At 38.3% G+C, this 15826-nt stretch overlaps 1 long non-coding RNA gene across 1 annotated transcript in view; it reads right to left on the minus strand.

The window, feature by feature from the left end:
• The window catches only part of LOC136839219 (uncharacterized), a 616302-nt gene that overhangs the window by 596645 nt on the left and 3831 nt on the right, over positions 1-15826 (minus strand). Inside the window, exon 2 of the long non-coding RNA XR_010853258.1 lies at positions 7003-7063. This is a non-coding gene — a long non-coding RNA (uncharacterized lncRNA). The remainder of the gene's footprint in view (positions 1-7002; positions 7064-15826) is intronic.

Here is a 15826-nt window from a genome sequence, read left to right on the forward strand (position 1 = left end):
CTAAATCCATTCACACTATATTCAGCCTAAGCTTATTCATTCACGAGTCACGCCGGGTATGTCCGCTAGTTGGTAAATAAGAACACAGTTCTATTCATGCACCTTCTTCTTGGGACAATTTATCGGGAGGCAAGAAGCCAGCCTAAGGCATCATGCAACTTCTGAATGATTAAATATTCGAGGGCTGGAGACGGAAGCAAATAAATTATGGTATGTGTTGTGTGATGTTCTCTTCTTGGTCTCAATGCTCCCTTGATATATAAGTTTTTCCTTGCGTAAATCAACAGTTATAGACAAAAATAACTTTGTTCTTTTGTATAACTATATACTGTATAGCTTAGTATGTGTCTAAAAAATATGGCCACAAAACTTGTGAACACGGGACAAGGAGCTTTTGTAGACATTGAATCGTACGTGACTATCAACGTCCTCTGTTCAATGACGCTATAAAAAAAAATTTGTTTGAGAGTAGCTCCAATACACTTTGTGAGGGATCTCAAACGCCTACACACTTTGTGAGGGATCTCAAACGCCTACACACTTTGTGAGGGATCTCAAACACCTACAGTATACACTTTGTGAGGAATCTCAAACGCCTATACACTTTGTGAGGGATCTCAAACGCCTATACACTTCGTGAGGGATCTCAAACGCCTATACACTTTGTGAGGGAGTTTCGAAACTGACTTGCAAAACATTGGGTAAATATACTAAAGAAAATTTAAAAGGTTGAAAACACTAAAAACGCCAAGGAAAACCCCCCCAAAAAACACACAAACGAAAACACAGACTCCTGAAGGCACTGACGCAGAGTCAAGCCACGTGACAATACGGCGTATCAGAATAGGCGGAATGGAATGGCATATAGAATTTATTCCAAAGACCAAGAGCTGGGACCTATAAGGTCATTCACCGCTGAAAAGGAGGAGTAGAAAGGTTCGACAGGAAAACTCGCAGTTGCACTATGAAACAATGAAACAAATGTTAAGAGAGGTTGGATAGCAAGATGGAAGAAAGACAATATGAATGGAGGTACAGTAAAAGGAATGAAAGGGGTGCAGCTAGGGACCGAAGGAACGCTGCAATGAACCGTAAGTAATGCTTACAGTACTGACAGGGCTACCCCCCTACGGGAGGTGTTAGAATTGGCGAACCAATTTAAACCAAAGCAAAGACAAAACGAACAGGTAACTAGGCCTATACACAGACCTACCAACGCAGCGGAACCAATTTAAACCAAAGCAAAGACAAAACGAACAGGTAACTAGGCCTATACACAGACCTACCAACGCAGCGGAACCAATTTAAACCAAAGCAAAGACAAAACGAACAGGTAACTAGGCCTATACACAGACCTACCAACGCAGCGGAACGCGAACAAATGAAATAACGAAATCCCTATCTTCCCTTAACAGACAGGCCTCCAAGTATTCATCAGATCAGGCTAACACAAACACGCATAACAGTTTAGGGTAAGCCAAACAGCCCTGTAGGATACATTAAAATGAAATTCCATTGCGTCGCCGACAGCACATCGGAATCTCCGCCCATATTACGATGAAGCATCGACGAAACGTCTCTTCCCCCTTCTATGGGCGTCAAATTCGAGTAAGGTGACGTCACCAGTGCACATTCCCCTTGCTACGGAAGTGACAATCAACTGTCAAGTGGGGTAGTCAATCTCGATCTGCTATGCTACTGTAGAATACATTGCTACTGTTGAATACATTACGGTCGAATGACAGAGAAGGAACAATCAGACGGAGAAAACGAGAATAATAGTGAATAAGGGAACAGAAAGTCGACGGAAGTATTATATCTTTCAATTTGTAATTCTTCGTTTTTTTAACCTGTTCTCATAACAAAATTATAATTATTCACTGGAAGAAATTCAGCTTCATATGATTTGAATCTGTCTACACAACGTACCGCCCTAATAATTCAAAGGATGAGCAGACTCATAGTATTAAAAAATAGATCAATAGGCTGCATTTGTTTTTAGAAATTGAAAAAATATATATACTAATGGAGTAAGGGATACGAAATGTATATCTAGGTTGAAAAAAAAAGGATGGACTAATACTTTAACAAAACTCGATACCTTTTTATCAGAAACGGGATGTAATCCTATCCACTAGCGCCATCTACTATCGAAAAAACTCACAACTAAAAACGCAACGCTGATATACTGTGATTAATTTCTAACGATCACCGAGAAAGGGTTTTTTTTTTCTCGCACACAAGAATAAACTTCTCAAACAAAAGTCTGCCGAGCTTTGTTGAAAAGCAATATTCTCACCGGGAAGGGAAGAAAAAAAGAAAAAGAAGGGAGACGCAGAGTTTAAAAGAAAATGCTTTTGTGTATACAAGGAGAACGGACCTCGGAAATTAAGGAGAGACTGTTGGGAGAGAGAGAGAGAGAGAGAGAGAGAGAGAGAGAGAGAGAGAGAGAGAGAGAGAGAGAGAGAGAGAGAAGGTCTGGGTTTTCTGAAGCGAACGGACCCCAACAACACTAAATAAGTAAAAGAAAATGAGTCAAAGTTTGTTCGGCGCAATCGACTTTTCTGTACAGCCGCTACAACGTATAGTCAAGGCCACCGAAAGTAGATCTATTCTCGGTGGTCTCGGTATAATGCTCTATAAGCCGCGGCCCATGAAACTTTAACCACGGCCCGGTGGTGGCATATCCTATAGCGTTGCCAGAAACACAATTATGGCTAACTTTAACCTTAAATAAAATAAAAACTACTGGGGACAGAGGGCTGCAATTTGGTATGTTTGATGATTGGAGGGCGGATTGGATGAACAACATACCAATTTGCAGCCTTATACCCTCAGTAGTTTTTAAGATCTGAGGGCGGACAGAAAAAGTGCGGACAGAAAAAAGTGCGGACGGACAGACAAAGCCGGCACAATAGTTTTCTTTAACAGGAAACTAAAAAACGGTTCCAAGAAACTGTTTGCTAAGTATGAAGGAGGGAGAGGTAGGCTACTTCCTACATGAATTAAGAAAAATTATTTAGCTAAAATCGTTAGATTTTTAAGCATTTTATATAATCTTAACTTGAAACAAATTCATTTACCATAAATGAACGAATGGAGTATAAAATTTATGCCTATGGCCAAGCACTGGGACCTATGAGGTCATTCAGAGCTGGATTGGAAACTGGGAGTGAAGAAGGTTTGAAAGGTGTAACAGGAGGAAACCCTCGCGTTGCACTATGAAACAACTGTTAGGAGAGGGTGGAAAATAAGATGGAAGAAAGAGAATATGAACGGAGGTTATAGTAAAAGGAGTGAAAGGGTTTGTAACTAGGGGCCGAAGGGACGCTGCAAGGAACCTCAAGTAATGCCTACAGTGCACCGTGCGAGGTACAATGAAGGCACTACCCCTCTACGGGGCTAATGAAACCTGAATCTGAATAGCGTACGCTCATTAGAGAAGATAAAATAGAATACAGAATTCTGGCCAAAGACCAAGCGCTGGGACCTCTATGGTCATTCAGCTCCGAAAGGGAAATTGAAGGTAGGAAAGTTTTAAAGATGTAACAGGTAGAAAACCTCGCAGTTGCGCTATGCAACAATTGTTAGGAGAGGGTGGAAAGTAAGATGGAAGAAAGAGAATAAGAAAGGAGGTACAGAAAAAGGAATGAAAGAGGTTGCAGCTAGGGGCCGAAGGGACGCTGCAAAGAACGTTAAGTAATGCCTACGGTGCACCATGTGAGGTGCACTGAAGGCACTAGCCCCCCTACGGGATTCATTAGAAACGACCTGGGTCCAATAAACTTTCGATCAATGTTGCTGTCAGTTTGCAAGGTGATATCGCAGACAACACCACTCCGAGACAAAAATAGCTCTATGAAGCGAGATTAACTGCTAAAAAGAAAAAAAAATTGTCGAGACTATCTGCTAAAAAAAAATTGTCGAGATTAACTGCTAACAAAAATGTCGAGATTAAGTGCTAACAAAATTTTTTTTTTTTTTTTGTCAAAATACTGGAGACTATAACTCCCTTCCGAATGCAATTCAGTTACCAAACACATGGCAAGGATAGATTTTATTTTCATTTTTTTCTTTCTATTTCCACCTGCAATACAACCGTGCCTGCTATCTCCTCAGATCACAGGCGGCTACCGAAATTAATTTCCTAGATATTTTCTTTCTCTTTTCGTCTTTATATACATATATATATATTATATATATATATATATATATATATATATATATATATATATATATATGTATATATATGTATATATACATAAATTTGTTCCTAAAACTGCTAATGATTTTTATTTTTATGGTGCGCGTAAAATGCATTGTACCAACTGACACAGATGAATGGAATCTAATATCATCTCTCTCTTTCTCTCTCTCTCTCTCTCAATCAATATATATATATATATATATATATATATATATATATATATATATATATATATATATATATCTCACAAAGCTACACTTTGACATTACATTCCCTCTCCCTTTGAACATGACCCCAATATGAGTACACTGAATGAAAATAGGAACAACTGGGTATTTTATTTTTCTTCTTTCTCTTTTCTCTTTACTTTTACCATATAATATTTGCTTTTCCGTAGCCATGACAGAGGCTTTCCAATTCTGTGGTCAAAAAGGGAAGAGGTATCAGTGTTACTTCTCAGGTACATATTCCAGTTAAATATAAACGATGTTATTTAGACCCCCAGCGAACTCCTAAACTAACTGGACTGGACTATTTTGTGTGTGTGGATTATATATATATATATATATATATATATATATATATATATATATATATATATATATATATATATATATATATATATATATATATATATATATCCGTTTTATTTATAATTATCTGTTCTAATTTAATCGCACCCCGTAGGTAGTAGTGACGTCAGTGCACCTCATTCGGTGCACTGTAGGCATTGCTTAAGGCTCTTTGCAGAGTGCCTTCGGCCCCCTAGCTGCAACACCTTTCGTTACCTTTACTGTACCTCCTTTAATATTCTCCTTCTTCCATCTTACTTTCCACCCTCTCCTAACAACTGATTCATAGAGCAACTGCGAGGTTTTCCTCCTGTTACACCTTTCAAACCATTTTACTGTCAATTTCCGTTTTAGCTCTAAATGACCTCATAGGTCCCAGTGCTTGGCCTTTGGCCTAAATTCTATATATCAGTTCAACTCAATTCAATTTCCTTGCAAAACAAGGTTAGATCGACGTGTAAAAAATCACTTAACAAAGACTTATAAAAAAAGGTCACTTAAACGACTAATCAAATTCCAGTAAAAACATACAGAAAAATGAACTGGAAGTTTGTTACCCTTTCAAAGCCCGTAAGAGAGAAAAACCTCTAACGGAACCAAACAGATAATCTGATGTCAAGCATATGCCATTTTAAAAAGACTGAATTAAATCTAATATAGAATTTAGGCCAAAGGCCAAGCACTGGGACCTATGAGGTCATTCAGTGCTGAAACGGCAATTGACAGTAAAAGGTTTGAAAGGTGCAGCAGGAGGAAAACCTCGCAGTTGCACTGTGAACCAATGGTTAGAAGAAGGTGGAAAGTAAGATGGGAGAAAGAGAATATGAGAGGAGGTACAGTTAAAGAAACGAAAGGGGTTGCAGCTAGGGGCCGAATGCACGCTGCAAAGAACCTTAAGTAATGCCTACAGTGCCACCGCACGAGGTGCACTGACGGCACTACCCCAGCTACGGGGTTTTAAAAAGATGGAAACAGGACAACTAAAGGTAAAAAATAAAACAAATATGCAAAAAAATACGATTTAAAGAAGAACATCTACGCATACAACTTCCTAACAGGCACAAACAAACAAACAAACAAAATCCTTAACGAAAGACAAAATTAATACGAATATTCAAGCGACTGCGCCCCACCCCTAGAACGACACCTTCCTATACAAAAGTACTTGCCGACGCTTTCGCGGAGAACAGAAGACGGTTAAATTTATGGTGGCCGGTAATAAAGTCACAAGGAAAAAAGTCACGGAAAAATCACAATTTCGGCTGGGGAAAAAAGTCACAATTTTGGCTAGGAAAAGGTCACAGGAAAAAAGTCACAATTTTGGCTAGGAAAAAAGTCACAGGAAAAAGTCACAGAAAAGTCACAACTTTGGCTAGGAAAAAATTCACAGAAAAAAGTCACAATTTTGCTTGGGAAAAAAAGTCGCAGGAAAAAAGTCACATTAATTTACAGTTGTTTATGTTTTTACGGAAATCCCCAACGGGCTTGTGCTAAACACGCCGCAAAGGTGGATACATACCGGGTTAAAAGCCTTGGGAGTCACTATCTAAAAAAGATTGTGACTTTTTTTCCTGTGACTTTTTTGTGACTTTTTTACCTGGATTCAAATTTCTAACCCTAACGGACGAGAGGGAATAAGAAATTACCTGATGACAGGTTATCTACATACACTGAGCTTTGAGCTTAACTAGGAAAAAATCTATGATATTAACAATGCATTAATCCCTCTAGAGACGATATAGCCAACGGACATTTTTTTAATAATATTCAAGGAAAATAGAACTTACCTTCTAGAATCGTCAAAATAACGGTCAACAGAAATTCTACGAAATAATAACGGTTACAATTCAAACGTAATAACTACTACATTCACACCACCATTATATAACAGAATTTAAAGAAAAGTGTGGACTACAAAATACAAGAGCATATATATATATATATATATATATATATATATATATATATATATATATATATATATATATATATATATATATATATATATATATATATATATATATATATATATATATATATATATATATATATATATATATATATATATATATATATATATATATATATATATATATATATTATATATATGCAAACATAAATATATATATACATATACATATTATATATGTATATATATACATATATATACACATATATATATATGTATATATATATATATGCAAATGGAAAATGGGTACTCACCAAACACCTCAGGACGTGCAGGATTCCTCCTTTAGTCCTTAGCTGGTCCTTCGACTCGACCCTAGAATAAAAAAAAATCATTCATAATGATCACCACCTACGTAATGTTGTAGGAATGGAATATAGTTTAAGCCAAACGCCAAGCGCTGGGACCTATGACGTCATTCAGCAATGAAAGGGAAAAAGGTTTGAAAGGTGTACCAGGGGAAAAACCTCGCAGTTACACTATGAATCAATCGTTAGGAGAGGATGGATAGCAAGATGGAAAAAAAAGAGAATATGAATGGAGGTACAGTAAAAGGAATGAAAGGGGTTGCAGCTAGGGCCCGAAGGGACGCTACAAAGAACCATTAGTAATGCCTATAGTGCACCCCGTGAGGTGCACTGACGGCACTATCCCCCTACGAAGCCGTAATGTTGTAGCAGTTATGAAATGAGGCCCATCATACGCACGTCTACAAATCCACACGTGCAACAAGTACGCTTCACCAAATTATGGTAAAGGAGTGTCCGTTTCGTAAACAATACAGACCTGAGATGTCTCAGAGATGGCCATGTTAATTATCAATATGAGTTTTGCCTAACTGTTTATCTTAATGTGCTCATTATGGACTTAACCTTCGTGAAAAACTTCACAGACTCAGAATTTAGTCAATAATTCCTCAAGAAGAACTTACTGTACCGAACAAACTCCAGAGGCTACGAACAGTCACATACAGACAAAACCTCAAGCTATACTACAATAAACTCGTTAATACGAAGCTTCGTATTAACCAGTATTCACTTAAAATTAGCAAATCAAGTTTCCATAAAACCAGAGTTGTCGCTACGATCAGCAAAAGATATCACACATTTACAAGGAACTGAACTGAATATAGTTTAGGCCAATGGCCAAGCAGTGGGACCTATGAGGTCATTCGGAGCTGGAAAGGAAATTGAGAGTAGGTAGGTCTAAAAGGTGTAACAGGAGGAAAACTGGCAGTTGCACTATGAAATATTTGTTAAAGTATAGGGTGGATAGCGAGATGGAGAAAGATATGAATGGAGGTACAGTAAAATGAATGAAAGAGGTTGCAGCCATGGGCCGAAGCGACGCTGCAAAGAATCTTTAGTAATGCCTACAATACACCGCATGAGGTGCACTGACGACACTACCCGCCTAAGGGGCACATTTACGTGGGAAAAATATATTGAAACCAGCAAAAATAAAGACTTCGGGGGGAAAAGTTAAGATAACGAGATTGCAAATACATTTTAGTGGAGTATCGATAAAACGAAAACCCTTATAGTCGTACCTCGTTAAAACGCAAAAGGCTTCGCTAGTCCTACGTTACCTTATTAGACGCAGCTTCAAAAGGAACCTTTACCGCGAGAGCAAATGTCGTTGTCTTTAGGATGAAGATGGTGTATCACATTCTCAAAATGCAATGCAGCTCCTCCTTTCTTTAAGGAACCGGGAGAAATAATTGGATGGCAGGGGGAGGGAAAGTCTTTATGGGAAGAGAAATACTATCTCCTCGGTGTTGACATATTTCGCCGGACGCAAGATGGCGACATTTTCGAACCGGCTCGGACTAGAACTTTTCAAAGTCCAGGCCGCAAATTTCAAAAAGCTTAACATTAGTACGAGCTCTTGTTAATTTTGCCCACAACCGACTCGCAACGATTTGCTTTATAAGTTATCTTGCCGTGGAAGAAGACAGTTGGATTTAAACGGGAGCTTGATAACCTGCAGCAACTGTTACTAACCAATAACTGTTTGCTTTACTAAGTTATTTTCCTTACTTGAGGTTATGTCTGGCTTGACGCTTCGAAGGACGCCGTGGGAGAGGTTACAAGAATCTCATATTCTTGCCAAGAAAGAAAGCAGCTGAATTTAAATGAACTGAGTATAGAATTTAGGCCAAAGGCCAAACACCGGCACTTATGAGGTCATTCAGCGCTGAAACGGAAATTGACAGTAAAAGGTATGAAAGGTGTAATAGGAGGAACACCTCGCAGTTGCACTATAAATCGACTGTTAAGAGAGGGTGGAAAGTAAGATGGAAGAAAGAGAAAATGAAAGGAGGAACAGTAAAAGGAACGAAAAGGGTTGCAGCTAGGGGCCGTAGGCACGCTGCAAAGAACCTTAAGCAATGCCTACAGTGCACCGCATGAGGTGCGCTGACGACACTACCTCCCTACGGAAGCTGAATTTGAACGGATTTAAAAGGATATAGACACTAGATAACCCACTGAAACTGTCAGTTTCCAGAAACCTCGCCAAGGAGTGTGTGCCATAAGTCCATAACTTCCCATAAGGCCTCAGTATGATGGTTACCGATTAAGAAGGAACAGAATAACAATTCGATTCTGCTGAGGAAACTCAGAAGTGATATTTAGGGACAGCCTTTTTGCCCACATCTAGTGGACTGTTTAACCTGAGTTGTTTATGTAACACTTGTCTTACCTAATCTGTTTTGCTAACTTAGACTGCATAAATTGCGTGCAAATCATGGGCAATAACACTCGATGGAGCCATAATATTGGCAGTAGGCTATAGGCCTATATATATATATATATATATATATATATATATATATATATATATATATATATATATATATATATATATATATATATATATATATATATATATAATGTATGTATGTTTGCACGTACTTGTACACAGTATCAAAAGTAACACAAACAATTAAAAATGCGCCCAAGTTTCTTCGGTGCAATCGAGTTTTCTGTGCAGCCGCTACAGCGTATAATCAAGGCCACTGAAAATAGATCTATCTTTCGGTGGTCCCGGTATAATGCTGTATGAGTCGCAGCCCATGAAACTTTAAACACGGCCCGGTGGTGGCCTATCCTATATCGTTGCTAGAAACACGATTATGGCTAACTTTAACCTCAAAGGGCTGCAATTTGGTATGTTTGATGATTGGAGGCTGGATAATCAACATGCCAATTTGCAGCCCTCTAGCCTCCGTAGTTCTTAAGATCTGAGGGCGGACAGAAAATGTGCGGACAGGATAAAGTGCGGACGGACAGACAAAGTAAGCACAATAGTTTTCATGTACAGAAAACTAAAAATGTTAGTAATACGCAAATATGAAGAAACTAGAAAAAAACAAACGCATGCATACTTCATACAAGGAATAAGATCATGGGCAGATAAATGACGTGCAATAATGGCATTCTTAACCCAACTATATATTCATTACATGATGTACGAGTTTACTTGGTAAATGAACTGGATATTCACGAACCCTACGAAAATCTGTTCTGATCATCCAAAATTATTATTATTATTATTATTATTATTATTATTATTATTATTATTATTATTTCACCTATCAACTGCTACAACCGGTAGTCTAAATACAAGAAAAAAAACACCAAATAAAAAAAAACATGAGAAAACGCCAGGGAAAAGTGGAAGGGAATATTGATGTAGACTTTGTTAAACAACCTGACGGTTTATTGACACATTCTCTCTCTCTCTCTCTCTCTCTCTCTCTCTCTCTCTCTCTCTCTCTCTCTCTCTCTCTCTCTCTCTCCACGTCGTATGCGAGTGGGGTGGATGATTTACATTGCAATGAAAGTTCTCTCCTTTTTCCAACATACAGTGGCCATTAAATATTAAAAGAGAGAGAGAGTGGAGGTCCTAACGTCTCAGGGCATGGTAGGGGTGGGGGGGGATTGTAAATTTGAAGAGTGAAAAAATGAGCAGAGAAGCAAATACGAGTTAACGATAAATAAGACTGTGGAAGAGGGTAGACGAGATTATTATTATTAATGAGAGAGAGGGAAAGAAGGAGAAGAAAGAGAGGGAAAATTATTAGAAATGTTAGGCCTAAATTAAAATAAGAGGCACAGAAACGGATACGAAGAGAGAGAGAGAGAGAGAGAGAGAGAGAGAGAGAGAGAGAGAGACTACGGAAGTACGTGAACATACAATGAAAGAAGGAAAGAAAGACGTCAGAAGCAGATACGAAGGGAGAGAGAGAGAGAGAGAGTCTATGGAATTACGTGAATATACAATGAGAGAACGGAAAGGAAGACGCCAGAAGCACATACGAAAAGGGAGAGAGAGAGAGAGAGAGAGAGAGAGAGAGAGAGAGAGAGAGAGACTATGGAAGTACGTGAACATAAAATGAGAGAAAGGAGAGGAAGACGACAGACACAGATACGAAAAGAGAGAGAGAGTACGTGAACATACAATGAGAGATAGGAAACGGAGACGCCAGAAGCACATACGAAAGGGGAGAGAGAGAGAGAGAGAGAGAGAGAGAGAGAGAGAGAGAGAGAGAGAGAGAGAGAGAGAGAGAGAGAATAAAAACTTAGATTTTAATCAATTGAGCTTCAGTGCTTACGATTATAGGCCAAGAGAGAGAGAGAGAGAGAGAGAGAGAGAGAGAGAGAGAGAGAGAGAGAGAGAGAGAGAGGTATTAAACTTCCAGTACTTGGCTCATTTTTCTCCCCGTACTCAAATATCAAATTTTTATCGTAGTAGTATCCAAATATAACAAGAAATGTGCTCAAAATTCACATTGAATTAAACTGAATATAGAATTTAAGCCAAAGGCCAAGCACTGGGACCTTCGAGGTCATTCGGCGCTGAAACGGAAATTGACAGTAAAAGGTTTGAAAGGTGTAACAGGAGGAAAACCTCGCACTTGTACAATGAATCACCTGTTAGGAGAGAATGGAAAGTAAGATGGAAGAAACGGAATATGAAAGGAGGTAAAGTAAAAGGATCGAAAAGGGGTTGCAGCTAGGGGTCGAAGGCACGCTGTAAAGAACATCAAGTAATGCCTACAGTGCACCGCATGAGGGGCACTGTGGCACAACCCCCCTACGGGGAGTCTTTTCTTTAATCCTATTATAAAACGCGACATTCGCTAAAACAATGTATCTAGATTTCTAGACACTCCAAAGTTCTGGATATTTCAAAAGTTAATCCCAGCGACAGTATCTATGACATTAAGAGGGGCTTCGTTCTTAACTGTAATTAAATTTTAAAAGTTTGATAAATAAATATTTAAAATATGTGAAAATTACTCCTCTCCCTATGCTCCATTTCTTGCAATAATCTTGATTATAGCTAATATAACCACAACCGTCTTTCATAACCCCACTATAGTACTACCAATCGCTACAACACATACGATGCATTTCGGGCAACCGAGGTTTGTTAAGCAAAACCAACTCACTAACCGTTTCATTATTTGAAAGTGAAAACACGAGAGAGAGAGAGAGAGAGAGAGAGAGAGAGAGAGAGAGAGAGAGAGAGAGAGAGAGAGAGAGAGAGAGAGAGAGAGATTTATAAATCGCATTTCGCACATATTGGCAGAGGAGACATGGACAACCGGATAAAAATCTTACAAATCCTTTATGCTACACAAAATAGTCCACTTTAGATTTCCAAAAGAATTCCTTCCTATTTCCTAATTCCTTTTTTTCAGTTTCTTTTTATATAGTTTCTATATATATATAATATATATGTGTATATATATATATATATATATATATATATATATATATATATATATATATATATATATATATATATATATATATTAAATTTCATCCTTCTCCACCCGTCACTCGGCATCACCGAACGATTACCGTAGGGGGGGGGAGGTAATGCCGTCAGTGCACCTCGTGCGGTGCACTGTAGGAATTACTTAAGGTTCTTTGCAGCGTGCCTTCGGCCCCTAGCTGTAACCCCTTTCGTTCCTTTTACTGTAACTCCGTTCATATTCTCTTTCTTTCTTCTTATTTTCCACTCTCTCCTAACAATTGTTTCATAGTGCAACTGCGAGGTTTTCCTCCTGTCGAACCTTTCAAACTTTCCTACTTTCAATTTCCCTTTTGGCGCTGAATGACCTCACAGGTCGCAGCGCTTGGCCTTTTTCCTAAATTCTATATTCAATTTAAATCAAATCACCGAACGACGTTTATTTCACAACGACAAATCACTAATCAGTAACTCCGTTCAACCGACATCGATTTCAAATGACTGACTTACAATAAAATAAAAAAGAAAAAAGAGAGAGAGAAATTAAATTAAAATCTGGTGTGGGATTTGGAACGTTGCTTAATGGACTAATTTCCAGGACCTTCGATGCAGCAATTTTTGATGGGATAAAAAAGACACACAAGAAGTCCGTTCAAAGAGGAGTTAATAGCATCATGAAACCCTCATTTGCCGGTTCCAAGAAACTCGTTATGAGGTTTTGAGCCTAGAAACGGTGGCTCGAGTGTAGCCTTTAGTTCTAGACTTATGTCACATTTCATGTGATTGATTTATAGTGACAGCAAGACTGACTGCTTTCTCTTACGGTATTTGACTAACTTTTTATAATATGATATTTAGGCCAAAGGCTAAGCGCTGGGGCCTACGAGGTCATTCAGTGCTGAAAGGGAAACTGACTTTCAGGAAGAAGGTTTGAAAGGTGCAACAGGGAAAAAAAACACGCAGTTGCACTAGGAAACAATTTTTAGAGAGAGTGGAAAGTCAGAGGTACAGTAAAATAAAATAAATAAATGAGAGGTTGCTGCTAGTCGCCAAAGGGACGCTGCAATAACCCTTAAATATTGCCTACAGTGCACCACGTGAGGTGCACTGGCAGCGCTACCCCCTAAGGGAAACTGACTTATTAAATGTTAATACCTTCGTGAGAAAATGATATAAATACGCGTGAATGGGTCTGAATTCCTCACATATCATGACAGCTAATTCTATTTCAGTGTGGTAGACTATAAATCAATGGTCTACAGCATAGCCTAATATGTCTAGACATTTTATTCTGTGACAAGACTTTTTAATTCATAATTTTTCTCGCAATATAAATTAGTTAAATAATTTTTTGCACATTCTTTAGCTATAACATCAAAAATATTTCTTTTAATTCTTATTTTTCAATCTATTTGTTCCTTCTCTATAAGCCACTCTAAATATGAAGGAAAAAGGTCACAAAATGCATGAGATAAAAAGCGGGCCATTTGCCCATGCGTCATTCATTAATGAATGCAAAATGTCGCATCATTCACTAATGAACGCAGAAAGTCACATCGTGCCTCAGGCAGCGATTGTTCACAGAGAGAATGGATTCTCCATTACCTCTCATTTTACCTAATGACTCAAAATGTTGCTGCAAGCATTCAAGAATTTTTTTGAAAAAACACTAAAAATTGCAAAGACGACGAGGTTTTTTAGGGTTGCTATACGTAAAAAAATACCAGAATAGTATAAAAAACACTTATCTCAAAAAACGTTCATCTTTCCATCTTCAGGCCTAAGATAAATATAGTAAAATATGAACAATTTTCCCTGATATGCTGAGCTTAGTTAGGCTAACATTCAGCCAAGGGAAATCCTGTACTATAGAGGCAGTCAAATATTATTTGCCATTCCCACTCCCATACTAACTCACAAGTTACAAACACTTCAAATAACGATTCGCGAGAGATCTTTTGTTAATGCATTAAAAACATCCTCCCTCAGATACAAATGAAAGCAAACCTCATTTTTTCCCGTTTTTTTTTTTCTTCCTCCCACAACCGTATCCACTGTGCGTTGACAACTTCGTTATCGCTTTTTGCCTGTTGTTTCCGGGCTATTTTTTCCCTCTCTCTCTCTCTCTCGTTTCATCAACAGTCTTCTCATACTTACTGAGACTTCCTCCCGTCACTAATATTCAGAGCAGGAGAGAGAGAGAGAGAGAGAGAGAGAGAGAGAGAGAGAGAGAGAGAGAGAGAGAGAGAGAGAGAGAGGCCCTCCAATAGCATAGCAATCTCGGATGAGGCCCTTATAGCCTTCACAAAGACAATCGACTCAGCCTACCCGAATGAATCCCAGGGTAGAAAAAATGAAGAAAAAAGTTAATAGAATCGAAGCCTTATATCTATAGATTTTCCTATTTTCGTAGTTCCTCATCTGACTCCGGCAGCTCTATCCTTCGAATCCTTTTCCCAAATCGCCCATCCTCATTTAATGTAGTCGTTTCCTACGATCCTGTACAATTTGGGATGGTTGAATTACCGAATCGAGGTAAAAAAAAAAAAGTTACAGAAAAAGTCTCAGGAAAAAAAGTCACATCAATATTTCCTAGATAGATAGTGACCCCCAAGGGTTTCAACCCGGTATACATCCACCTTTGCGGCGTGTTTAGTACAAGCCCGTTGGGGATTACCGTCAAAACATCAACAAAAGACTGTAAATTAATGTGACTTATTTTCCTGTGACTTTATTACCGGCCACCGAATTGCTCTTTACAAAATTAATTTTATAGGCCTAGACGAGGTATGACGGTTCTCATCAAGCTCAGCCACCTTAATTATACATTACTTCCTTTTATAAATGATGCCAAATACGGTCTTAAAGAGTGTGGGTTGAAAGAGTCTGGCAACACAGAGGAAAGCAGAATAATTATAATACATGAAGGATTGGTCAACCAGTTGACCCTACGAACCCCTCACAATATCTCATTCTGTAGGCCTAATGGTTTGTGTTTTTGTAATCAGAACAGGATTTTTTTATCTAAACACTTTTCGGGTGCATAATCTGGCGACTATTGGAGTTATTTGGTCACATAGCCTTTTTAAATGACTGCATAAGTATACCTGTATCACTAAGTCTGACAGCTAGTTCTTAGCAAATTGATTAGGCCTAGCTGTTTAATTACAAATTGCTGGGTTTCCAGTATATGCGAAATATTCTTCCGGAGTAAAACTTTTTTTTATAAGGTCTACAAATAAACCCCATTACCATTTTAATGTCCTAGTGTAGTCTTGTTTACCTGACAGCGCCCTGCATTTGCCATGATCA

This window comes from Macrobrachium rosenbergii, chromosome 6 (genome assembly GCF_040412425.1).
Source record: "Macrobrachium rosenbergii isolate ZJJX-2024 chromosome 6, ASM4041242v1, whole genome shotgun sequence".
Classification (NCBI taxonomy): Eukaryota; Metazoa; Arthropoda; class Malacostraca; order Decapoda; family Palaemonidae; genus Macrobrachium; species Macrobrachium rosenbergii.